The sequence below is a fragment of the Trichechus manatus genome, unplaced genomic scaffold (genome assembly GCF_000243295.1).
Source record: "Trichechus manatus latirostris isolate Lorelei unplaced genomic scaffold, TriManLat1.0 scaffold00126, whole genome shotgun sequence".
NCBI lineage: Eukaryota > Metazoa > Chordata > Mammalia > Sirenia > Trichechidae > Trichechus > Trichechus manatus.
The window spans coordinates 8,349,855-8,361,190 of NW_004444062.1; positions in this window are offsets into that span (position 1 = coordinate 8,349,855).

An 11,336-nucleotide genomic window follows, 5' to 3' on the forward strand; every position below is an offset into this window, starting at 1 on the left:
TAATGAGAAGAAATGATAAGATATCTTTCCCTAATTCAGAACCTATTACAAACTATGTGATTAATCTTTACAAAAACTCTACAGGTAAGTATGTGTTAGTAGCCCTAGTTGAAGAACTTGAAAGAGAGGTTAAATAATTTGTCCAAGCTCACACTGCTAGTATCAGAGTTAGGGTTGGAAGATGGGAGAGAGGCTTGTTGCAAGTCAGAGTTTATGCTCCTTCTTCTTTAGCTCAGATAATTACAAATGCTTACTGTGTTGTTCCCAGCTAACATTTGTATGCTGTAGTGGTTAAGAATTGGGACTGTGGAATCAGGAAAGCTGAATTCAGCCAGAGGCTCCAAACCACTTACCCTGTATAAATCTCAGATTCTGTCTCTGTAACATAAGGAAAATAATAGCACCTATGACATAAAATCGTTGTAAGGTTTAAGTGAAATATTGCATGTAAAATGTAGTAAGTTCCAAATAAATTTAAGTAAACTTGATTAAAATTATTGTTTTAAAATTATTATGATCTTATGTTATTGTAATGGAGGAATATTTTTGGCTTTTTTGAAAATATCTCTAAGCTGGAGGGCTGTTATGTAATGCATGTAATGCATAGATCAACCACAAAATGTTACAGCTTGCCTATCGTCTATGATAGAATCAATTATAAAGTAAAGTTTGAAAATTAGTGACCCGCATGTTGTGGCTATGTTGCTTTTTTTTTTTTTTTTTGTCCTGCACAGAAGTTTTAGATAATTGCATTTGAGTTTGGTTGTGCTGCCCCATGGACATTCATATTTTGACTGCCTTCCCCCTATCTTAGAGCTTGTCACTTATTTTAAGCTGAGATGTAGACATTTACAAAAATTTAAAATTATATCATTCAACTCATTGTAAAACATTCAAGAACTGATCTGAAGGGCTCTACTCTGCCTAAAATGACTAAGTCACTTTACTTTTTTCTATTAAAGCAGTATTTTTCACAGTCTAAGGAAAATTCTAATCACCTGGAGAATTTTTATAAAAAATACAAATTCCAATTCAGGATACATCATACAGAGCATGAGATTCTGCATTTCTAACAGAACTTCCAGAAGAACTAACAAATCTGTCTTTGGAAGAAGAACAGACAGAATCTTCCTTAGAAGCGAGGATGGCAAGACTTCTTGCTTACTTTGGGCATGTTATTAGGAGGGACCAATCCCTGGGGAAGGACATCATGCTTGGTAAAATGGAAGAGCAGAAAACAAACAAACAAACAAAAAAGACACTCAATGAAATGGATTGACACAATGGCTGCAACAATGGGCTCAAACATAGCAACGATTGTGAGAATGGCTCAGGACAGGGCAGTGTTTCCTTCATTATACAAAGGGTCACTATGAGTCAGAGCTGACTTGATGGCGCTTAACAAAAAACTACAGCTCCCAGAGCTGATGCTAGTGTGGTCTATGGACCACACTTAGAACAGCAAGATCTGAAGGAGCTCAAAGTTGTGTCTCCAGTCTGAGAGATAAATACTGAGAATATCTATGAACTATGTACAATGTTACATAAAGGAGTGAATGATCAGTGCTGGGTGGAATGGAGAGAATTAAGAAGGTTTTGTTGAAAATTTATCAGCAGAACTTGGTCTTGAAGGCCGAGCCATATTTTATCAATATAACCATACAACTTCAAATGGCAATGCACAATTTGATTTTTGTTGCATTTGTACACAGCATCTCTATTATTTCTAAGTAATGCTGAGTTTTGGATGCATTAAATGTATGAATCTTTGTCTTATAGGTGTCCCTATTCTACTCGTGCGTGCCATCTTCCAAAATACAATTCCTAAGTAGGGGAATGTTCTCTGAAATTTTTACATTAAAATCTCACTCCATTGATCAGCCATTTGCCTCAGGGATTTGAAGTAGAGTAACTTTAAGATCGCTCATCTAATTTTGATATATTTTCAACCATTTATAACATTCCGTCAGGCTCATAATTTGAGCCTGGTAACTTAAGCCAAAGAAAAACGTGGAACTAAGGTTCTTAGAGAAATTTGGGTGTGAGGTGTGGTATGACAGGAATAATACATAATGTCCACAGCTGCCCAAACATGGAATACGCTGCTTCTGGAGGTATCAAGAACTTAACAATTGTCTAATTTCTAGTGATGTTACCAAAAGATTAAAATACAGAAGGGCAGATATGCAGGGACCAGGAGCATTGGAGTTAACTGGGGGCTTGTCAGAAAGCAGAACCTCTGGCCTATCCCAAACCTACTGATTCCAAATCAATCTTTTAACAGGATCCCCAGGTGAATCATATGCATTTTAAATTTGAGAAGCATGAATATACAGGACTCCTTCAAATGAAAGATTCTGTGATTCTGTTTTTCAGACCTTCAAATTGCTGTTTTCCAAAGGAATAAAGTAGGTTTACATCTGCAGCCATCAAAAGCTGCCTATACCTCTAAACTGGCCCCAAATCCTCACCAGGCCAAGATATCCTAAGGAGATTGCATTAGACTAAATTTGGCAGATTTTAGCATTCATTGAAACACCCTGGAGAAAGTGTTAAAACACAAAACGAAGGGGTCCACTTCCAAAGTTTCTGATGAAGTAGGTCTTGTGTAAGGCCTGAGAATTTGCATTTGTAACAACTTTTCAGATATTGCTGATGCTGTCAGTTCAGGTTCTGAACTCTGAGAACGATTGCATAGATGAAAAGTTGTATTGTTTAGATTTCTTAGGAATCTGATTTTGCTGGCTACCCCATGAGGCTGTTCTGTTCATTCCCAGCTATGCCAGACAAATCTGGTTCTAAATCAAAGCATTGGTATTAATTTTATGAGGTGAGGACACTCTTCTAAAGATAATTTGTGACAGGCTCAGATTCCTTAAGGGCACTGCAGAGAGAAGCAGATAATCTACATCTGCCTTAAGTGGATAATTGCGGACTAAGGCCATTAGGATTTGTACTGGTGTGAACCAAACAAGTCAGTGGGTTTTGTATAGGTTTAAGGCTCCGTGGGAGAAAGATGTGGCAGTCTGCTTCTGTAGAGATTTACAGCGTTGGAAACCCTATGGGGTCACTATGAGTTGGAATCAACTCAGGGGCAGTGGGTATTAGTTATTGATATGTCAAGCATTGATTTTCTGCTTAGGACTGTAACAAGAAACAAAGGAAGATTCAGAAGTTAAAAATTATGTATAAAAAAAGACTTTCTAACAGTATTTGGACTAGATACATAGGACTACAAACAAACTGCACTCAAACACTCTAGTTTAGTTGGTAAATGTGGTTCTCACAGGGATATGGGTTAGCAATTTTGAAACTACTTTATATGCATAGTAGGGTTAATCTGACAAGTAAATATATTGTAGATAACGAGACTGAGGTTACTTACTGTTGAAGAACGAAGTCACTAATAAGGAAGGGGAAGGGCTAGAATGGTTCTGGATTGCAGTAGAAAGTGTCAAGATGAAATTAATAAATGTATATATATATATATAAATTAATATAGATGTGTGTGTGTATGAGTTTGTATACATACATATCTTTCCTAGCTCTGTTCGCTAAAAGACTATAAGTAGTGACACCCCAGAAGCAATGAGTACACATAGCCTAGATTTTGGTTTGTAAATACCATTCTCCTATAAGAGGAACCAGGGCTCCTTGAATAAGTGGTGGATTCCAGGGCTGTGGCAGAAAAAATGCAAGATAAACCTGGAACATATTGTGGCACCAGAAAGCAAGAAGTACAAAATGAAGAAAAAAGAAAACAAGATGGGGGCATGTTAAAAGGGCACAGGAACCAAATGAAAGAGCTTGTAATAGTCATAGCTGTCATTACCGTGAGCTACTCAGGAGAACAATAATATATATTAACCCAAATAATAAAATACATATTTTGAGTTTATATGATATAAATAAGTACATGAATACATAAATACATGGGAAGAAGGGGAAACTCCGCCTCACAGAAGAATCCCAATTAATTAATGTAGAAAGTTTGAAAGAAATAGAAAATCATCATGAGAACACCATAGTAATAATTGCTACAAGCAAGAGCCACCAATGGGAACTGAAATTAAAGTCTCAAAGTAACCATCCCAAAATAAATATTTATTAAATACACAGGGAAAGAAAGTAACACCATGGTAGAGAAACTTGGCAAACATCACCTTAACCAAGAGATTAAGTTTAAAGTCACCAGAAATGAGATATCGACATCATGTGCCCCCTTGACATGATGCAATTAGGGCACTTCATATCTGTGCCATTCTTCCCAATTTTTATAACCTCATTCTTATCGTGAGGAACATATTAGACAAATTCAAGTTGAGGGGAAGTCTACAAAGTAAACCGTCTGTATTCTTCAAATGTGTCAAAAGTCATGAAAAACATGAACAATTGCAGATCGGGGAAGACTAAAAAGACGTGGAAATTAAATGTAATGGGAGATTTTAGATTGGATCCCAGAATAGAAGAAGAACAATAGAGGAAAAACTGGTGAAATCTGAATGAAGTCTTTAGTTTAGCTATTAGTATTATACCAATGTGATCTTAGTTTTGAAAATTATAATATCACGTAAAGTGTTATCATTATAGGAACGTGGGTGAAGGGCATATGGGCACTCTCTGTACTCTTCTGTAAGTCTAAAATTATCTCAAAATAAAAAGTTAAAACAAAGAATGCAGTAAAAGTTGTCCCCATTCCAGTTCCATCACTGGAGGTACCACACCTATCAGCTAGGGTGTGCCTTTCCAGACTTTATAATAGCTTTTATAATAATAAAAAGTTAATAAAATAGTAAAAAATGGTTTCCAGTTTCAAGAATTTTACAACTAGTTTAGAATTACCTATAAGAAGTTACTAGGGAATAATTACAAGACAAACCTTCAAAACTTACACACTGACAAAAAATAGATTTAATATAAGCTAAATGTTTCGTATAGTCCCTGAGTGTTGCAAATGGTTAAGGCACTCGGCTGTTAAGCAGAAGGTTGGGGGCTTGAATCTACCCAGAGGCACATTGGAGGAAAGGCCTGGCAATCCACTTCTGAAAAATCAGCCATTAAAAACCCTATGTGAGCAGCCATCTAAGATACTCCACTGGTCTCATACCTTTGGGAGCAAGGCAGAATGAAGAAAACAAGATACAACGGAAAGGTTAGTCCAAAGGACTAATGGACCACAACTACCACAGCCTCCACCAGACTGAGTCCAGTACAACTAGATGTGCCCGGCTACCACCACTGCTTTGACAAGGATCACAACAGAGGGTCCCAGACAGAGCTGGAGAAAAATGTAGAACAAAATTCTAACTCACAAAAAAAGACCAGACTTACTGGCCTGACAGAGACTGGAGAAACCCCGAGAGTATGGCCCCCAGATACCCTTTTAGCTCAGTAATGAAGTCACTCCTGAGGTTCACCCTTCAGCCAAAGATTAAACAGGCCCATAGAACAAAATGAGACTAACGGGGCACAACAGCCCAGGGACAAGGACTAGAAGGCAGGAGGGGACAGGAAAGCTGGTATAGGGAACTCAAGGTTGAGAAAGGAGAGTGTTGACATGTCACGGGGTTGTTAACCAATGTCATAAAACAATACGTGTACTAACTGTTTAATAAGAAACTACTTGTTCTGTAAACCATCATCTAAAGTTCAATAAAAAAAAAAAAACAAAACCCTATGGCTCACAGTTCTGCTCTGACACACATGGGGTGGCCATGAGTTAGAACTGACTCCACAGCAATTGGAACTGGAACAGTTTCATAAGCTCTAGTCATGTTAAGCTATCTGCTTGGTGGCTGGTAATGGTCACAGGGAGTTACCCTCTAGGTTGTTTCAATGCTTGCCTCAGCACTTTTTTGCTCAACTTTCTCATTTCAGTATCACAGTTGGCAACCTCGTTCCAGCTCTTACTATGACTTCCCGGAAGCAGAGCTTAAATTACTTTAACTGATTTACTTGAAATCCTTCTGACATAAATGATGAAATGCTTATTAAGAATATTTTATGTACATAAATTTCATTATATAAATTAATTAAAATAAAATCGAACGTCTAATGCAAGAATAGACTCAAAGGCAACGGGCTTAATGACTAATGCTTAAAGTTCATTAACTAATTGAGAGAGACAAATGAACTCCCATGCTTTTGTACATGCTTTTCTTAATGTTGTAGCAGTTGACAACTTTGTTTATTGTATAAGAGTTTAATTTATTTCTTGAGGATAAAAATGACCTTCCTTTTTCAGTCTTGAGCAACGTCCAATTTTGACTACCTTTTACAGTGTCTCCTACTTTAAATGATTCAGTTTATGAAAACCTACCATCTGTTACCAAATGATGTTCTCACCATGAAGGCAGTGATTATGTTTATTGCAATTTCACAGGATGAGAGACCAAGAAAAATATAAGAATAGAAACTGGAGAAGAGCAAGTTCTAAAGAAAAAGGACTATATGAAAAGAACAAGCATGAACAAACCATATTTGTAGCCACGAGATTAAAGGTAAAGGAATTTGAGGCCAAAATGTGCTTAGTAAAGGCTGTAAGGGTGAAGAGAAAAGGAGAATATTACAAAGGTGATATCACTGTCTTTTATTTTAAATAGGAATTATTTAATATTACGTTAAAAATAAACCTTTTGAAGCTCTAGAAATATGACTACGGCCGAAGTTTGACTAATCCTATAGTATTATAGACATAAAGATTATCACTTAAGAATATAAGCAAAGAATCATGAAATAACAGATAAAAGGGAACTCAATATATGAACTCTTCAACTATACAGTATATTAAGAAAAAGTTAATTATAATAATGATAACAAAGCTGACTTTTACTGGATGCCAGGGTTTGTATTAAATGTTTAAAATGTATTCTTCTCTTTTGTTCTTCACGACATCCTATTATATTGATGAGAAAATCAAAACTTCAGTGTTGTTTGTCTTTATCACTACGATCATGTTGTTTGTCTTTATCACTACGATCATGCAAAGCCTCCTTATTTTAGCAGTATCTATGACAAAAATGTGCCATTCCAAGCACCCAGCTTGTTTCTTTTTCTAAATGTGTCCAAATACAACTGGGCCCTTGAAGATGATAGCCAAATTTGCAATGCCTGCATTGCTTATTCCACAGCAATAAATATTTCGGAGTGTCTATTACTATGCAAAGCACTGTTCTAGGCCCTAGGAATAGAGAAGTAAATATGAAAAGACAAGCCCCCTGTGTTTGTGGGGCTTATGTTTTAGTGTGTGAGGGTGGACAATAAGCAATTACATCTGTAAGATAAGATCACAAAGTGATTATTACTATGAAGACCGTAGAGAAAGAACAAGAGGAAGATGTAAAAATGGAGGGGGTGTGAAGGGTAGACCTCTTTGAAGAAATGACCTCTGAATTGGCTGTTAAGAATTTCTAAGAATGAAAACAAAGTTAAAACAATGCTATAGATTTATTAGTCCATCATAGAATTTGGGAATTGGGCAACACATGGTATGAGACTGAGTGTTTCAAATGAAATGGGGCATTATGGGGTTTTTATAGTCTGAGGTACAAAGAAAGTCAGTGAAGTCCAGGCAGTTTGGATCAGTCTTTCGGACATTCATCAAAATGTCCCTTGACGTCCTTTCTTCCTCAGAATTGTGTCTGGCTAAGAAGTTAAACAACACAGGTCTCAAGGGGTCAGTGCCTGCTGATGCAAGTTTCCAAGTGTCTGCTTGTCTGGAATGTAGGAGCTAAAGATGCAAGGCTAGTTACACATAAATCTAAAGAAACAAGCTAGTTATAATTTCTAAGAATTTAGGTTACTTATTATCCAAAACTGTTGCCCTGTGGAAACAGGCTTTGGCCATGTTCTCTGTGCTTGATGTTGTCCTCAGTTTCCACGTTTTGTTTTCCACCTCCACAGGCACATGAAGATGGGAATGATTCATTAAGGCAAAAATCATGGGAAGAGCATTTTAGTCAAAAGGAGCAGGATATGAAAAGACCTTATAGTCCAGATAAAGTTGGTGTGTCTGAAAAACAGACGGAAGGCCAGTGTGGCTGGAGGGTAGCGAATGATGGGGAGAATATTAAAAGATACGTTTGGAGAAGTAGGCCAGGCCTACATCCTGTAGGGTCCTAAGACCATAGCAAGAAATTGAGTTTTATTGTAAGAATAATAGGAAGTCATTAGAGGATCTCAATCAGGGGAGTAATTTGATTTGTATTTCAAAAAGATGACTTTGTCTAAGGATGGGAAATGGGCTGGAGGACCAGAGTCAAGCAGGAAAAACAGGAGACTATTGAAATAATCCTCCCTGGGTGGATAAAAGGTTAGAGGTTTGGATCCACCCTGATGCACCTTGAAAGAAAGTCCTGGTGATCTACTTTAGAAAAATCAGTCATTGAAAACTCTATGAATCACAGTTCTACTTTGACACACATGGAGTCTCCAGGAGTTGAAGTCAACTTGACAGTAGCTGGTGGTTATTGAAATAATCAGTCTAAGAGATGACAAAAATTTGGAAAATAGATAGTTTCAGTAGAGATGGACAGACATGGATGGACTTGGGATATATTTTGGAGGCAGTGTCAATAAAATCCGTTGAAGGATTGAATGCAGTGATAAAGGGAAGAGGAGAAACACTGATAAGAACTGATCCTCAGGTATTTGTCTAGAGAACCAGGCTAGAAAATAGACATTTGCTGAGGTAGGAAAAACTATTTGTAGAGCAGGATGAGAAAAGAGTTTGCAAATCAAGGCCGAAGAAAAATGACCAACTTTCTCTCCTTCATCACTGATCCTTCCATCTCAACTCTTTAATTAATACCAAGTACTTTCTTACTTAGGAGTACGAGGCTGGTCAGCATGAATCCCCTCGTTTACACTTGCCTCGACAAAAGCCACCTGCCCCATACCTGGATTTCCTTTATTCTCGGAATAAGATGTATTCATCTTCCCTTTTAAAGGCAATTGTTCCACATTTGTCATTAATCTTAGTATTTTGAAATTTCTTTTCCAAATATATTTTTTTCCTTTCTAATGTTTTCTACTTTTCTTTTCTACTGGATTGTTCTTTTCTGTTCCCATCTACATTCAAAATTTTGTAAGATCCCCTAACTTGAAAAAAAATCTCTGGATTTTCCTGACTCTCTGCGTATCATTCTTTTTTTAAACATTTTCTAATACAGGCTTGTGGTCCTCTATCTCAGCTCCATTATGACTTTCTGCTGTACTTGTTCTCAGTTGCAGATGGCTGGGTTAAATATAAGACACAGTTCTCACCACACCATCATCTTTGGTTCATGCAAGGCCCTGGTGTCTCTCTGATGCAGTTGTTTGCTCAGTATTCTCATTTACCCTTTTCCCAACTCCCATTCCTCCCTACCATACCAAAAAAAAAAAAGCCAAACCGGTTGCCATTGAGTGAATTCTGACTGACAGCAACCCTATAAGACAGAGTAGAACTGCCTCATAGCGTTTCTAAGGTGCAGCTGGAGGATTTGAACTGCTGACCTTTTGGTGAGCAGCTGAGCTCTTAACCACTACACCTGCAGGACTCCTCCCCACCATAGACCACCATTTTAATGTTTGATGAATATCTTCATTTCTTACAGTTTTTTGTTAAGTGTTCTCATAATATATAATGTTTTACATGCTCGTTCATTTTTTTATTTTTTTATTGTATTTTAGGTGAAGGTTTACAGAACAAATAGTTTCTCATTAAACAGTAGTACACATATTGTTTTATGACATTGGTTAACAACCCCACGACATGTCAACACGCTCCGTTCTCGACCTTTTTTTTTTGGTGAAAATATACATAGCCAAAGATACACCATTTCAAAAATTTCTACATTCACAGTTCAGTGACATCGACTACACTCTTTCAATTGTGCTGCTATTCTCACTTTAGATGAAGGTTTACAGAACAAAATAGTTTCTCATTAAACAGTTAGTACACATGTTGCCATATGACAATGGTTAATAATCTCGCTAAACATCAACACTGTCCTTACTCAACCTTGGGTTCCCTATCACCAGCATTCCTGTCCCCTTCTGCCTTCTAGCCCTTGTGCCTGGACTGCTGTGCCTCATTAGTCCCATTTTGTTTTATGGGGCTGTCCAATCCACAGCTGAATGGTGAACCTTGGAAGTGACTTCACCACTGAGCTAAAAGGGCGTCTGGGGCCGTACTCTCGGGGTTTCTATAGTCTCCTTTACACCAGTAAATCTGGTCTTTTTTGTGTGTGTTAGAATTTTGTTCTATATCCTTCTCCAGCTCTGTCCAGAGCCCTCTGTTGTGATCCCGGACAGAGCAGTCAGTGCTGGTAGCCAGGCACCATCTAGCTGTACTGGACTCAGTCTGGTGGAGGCCTTGGTAGCTGTAGTCCATTAGTCCTTTGGACTAATTTCTTCCTTGTATCCTGTTCTCTTCATTCTCCCTTGCTCCCGAAGGGATGAGACCAGTTGAGTATCTTAGATGGCTGCTCACAGGCTTTTAAGACCCCAGACACTACTCACCAAGGTAGAATGTAGAACATTTTCTTTATAAAATGTGTTATGCCAGTTGAGCTAGATGTTCCCGGAGACCATGGTCCCCACAGCCCTCTGCCCAGCAATTCAGTCCCTTAGGGAGTTTGGATGTGTCTATGGAGCTTCCATGACCTTTTCTCGTACAAGTTGCGCTGGTTTCCCTAGTATTGTGTACGTGTACGGTCTCACCCTTCACCAAAGATACCATTTATCTATTGCCTATTTAATATTCCCCCCCCACCCATCCCTGGGTAACCAACAAAGATTGTTACTTTTTGTGTGTAAAAGTTTTCATGGGTTTTTGCAATAGAGGTCTCATACAATATTTGTCCTTTTGTGATTGACTTTATCACTCAGGATAATGTCCTCCAGTTTCATCCACGTTATGAGATGGTTCACAGATTCATTGTTGTTCTTTCTCGTTGCATAGTATTCCATTGTGTGTATGCACCATAGTTTGTTTATCCATTCATCTGTTGATGGGCATCTAGGTTGTTTCCATCTTTTTGCTATTGTCAACAATGCTGCCATGAACATAGGTGTGCATACGTCTACTGGAGTGACGACTCTTACTTCTCTTGGATATATTCCTAGGAGTGGGATTGCTGGATCATATGGTATTTCTATTTCTAGCTTTCTGAGGAAGCGCCATATCATTTTCCAAAATGGTTGTAACATTTTGCCTGCCCACCAGCAGTTCATAAGAGTTCCGATCTCCCCGTAGCCCCACCAACATTTGTTATTTCCAGTGATTTTGATACGTGCCAGTAATGCCGGGGTGAGATGGTACCTCATTGTGGTTTTAATTTGCATTTCTCTAA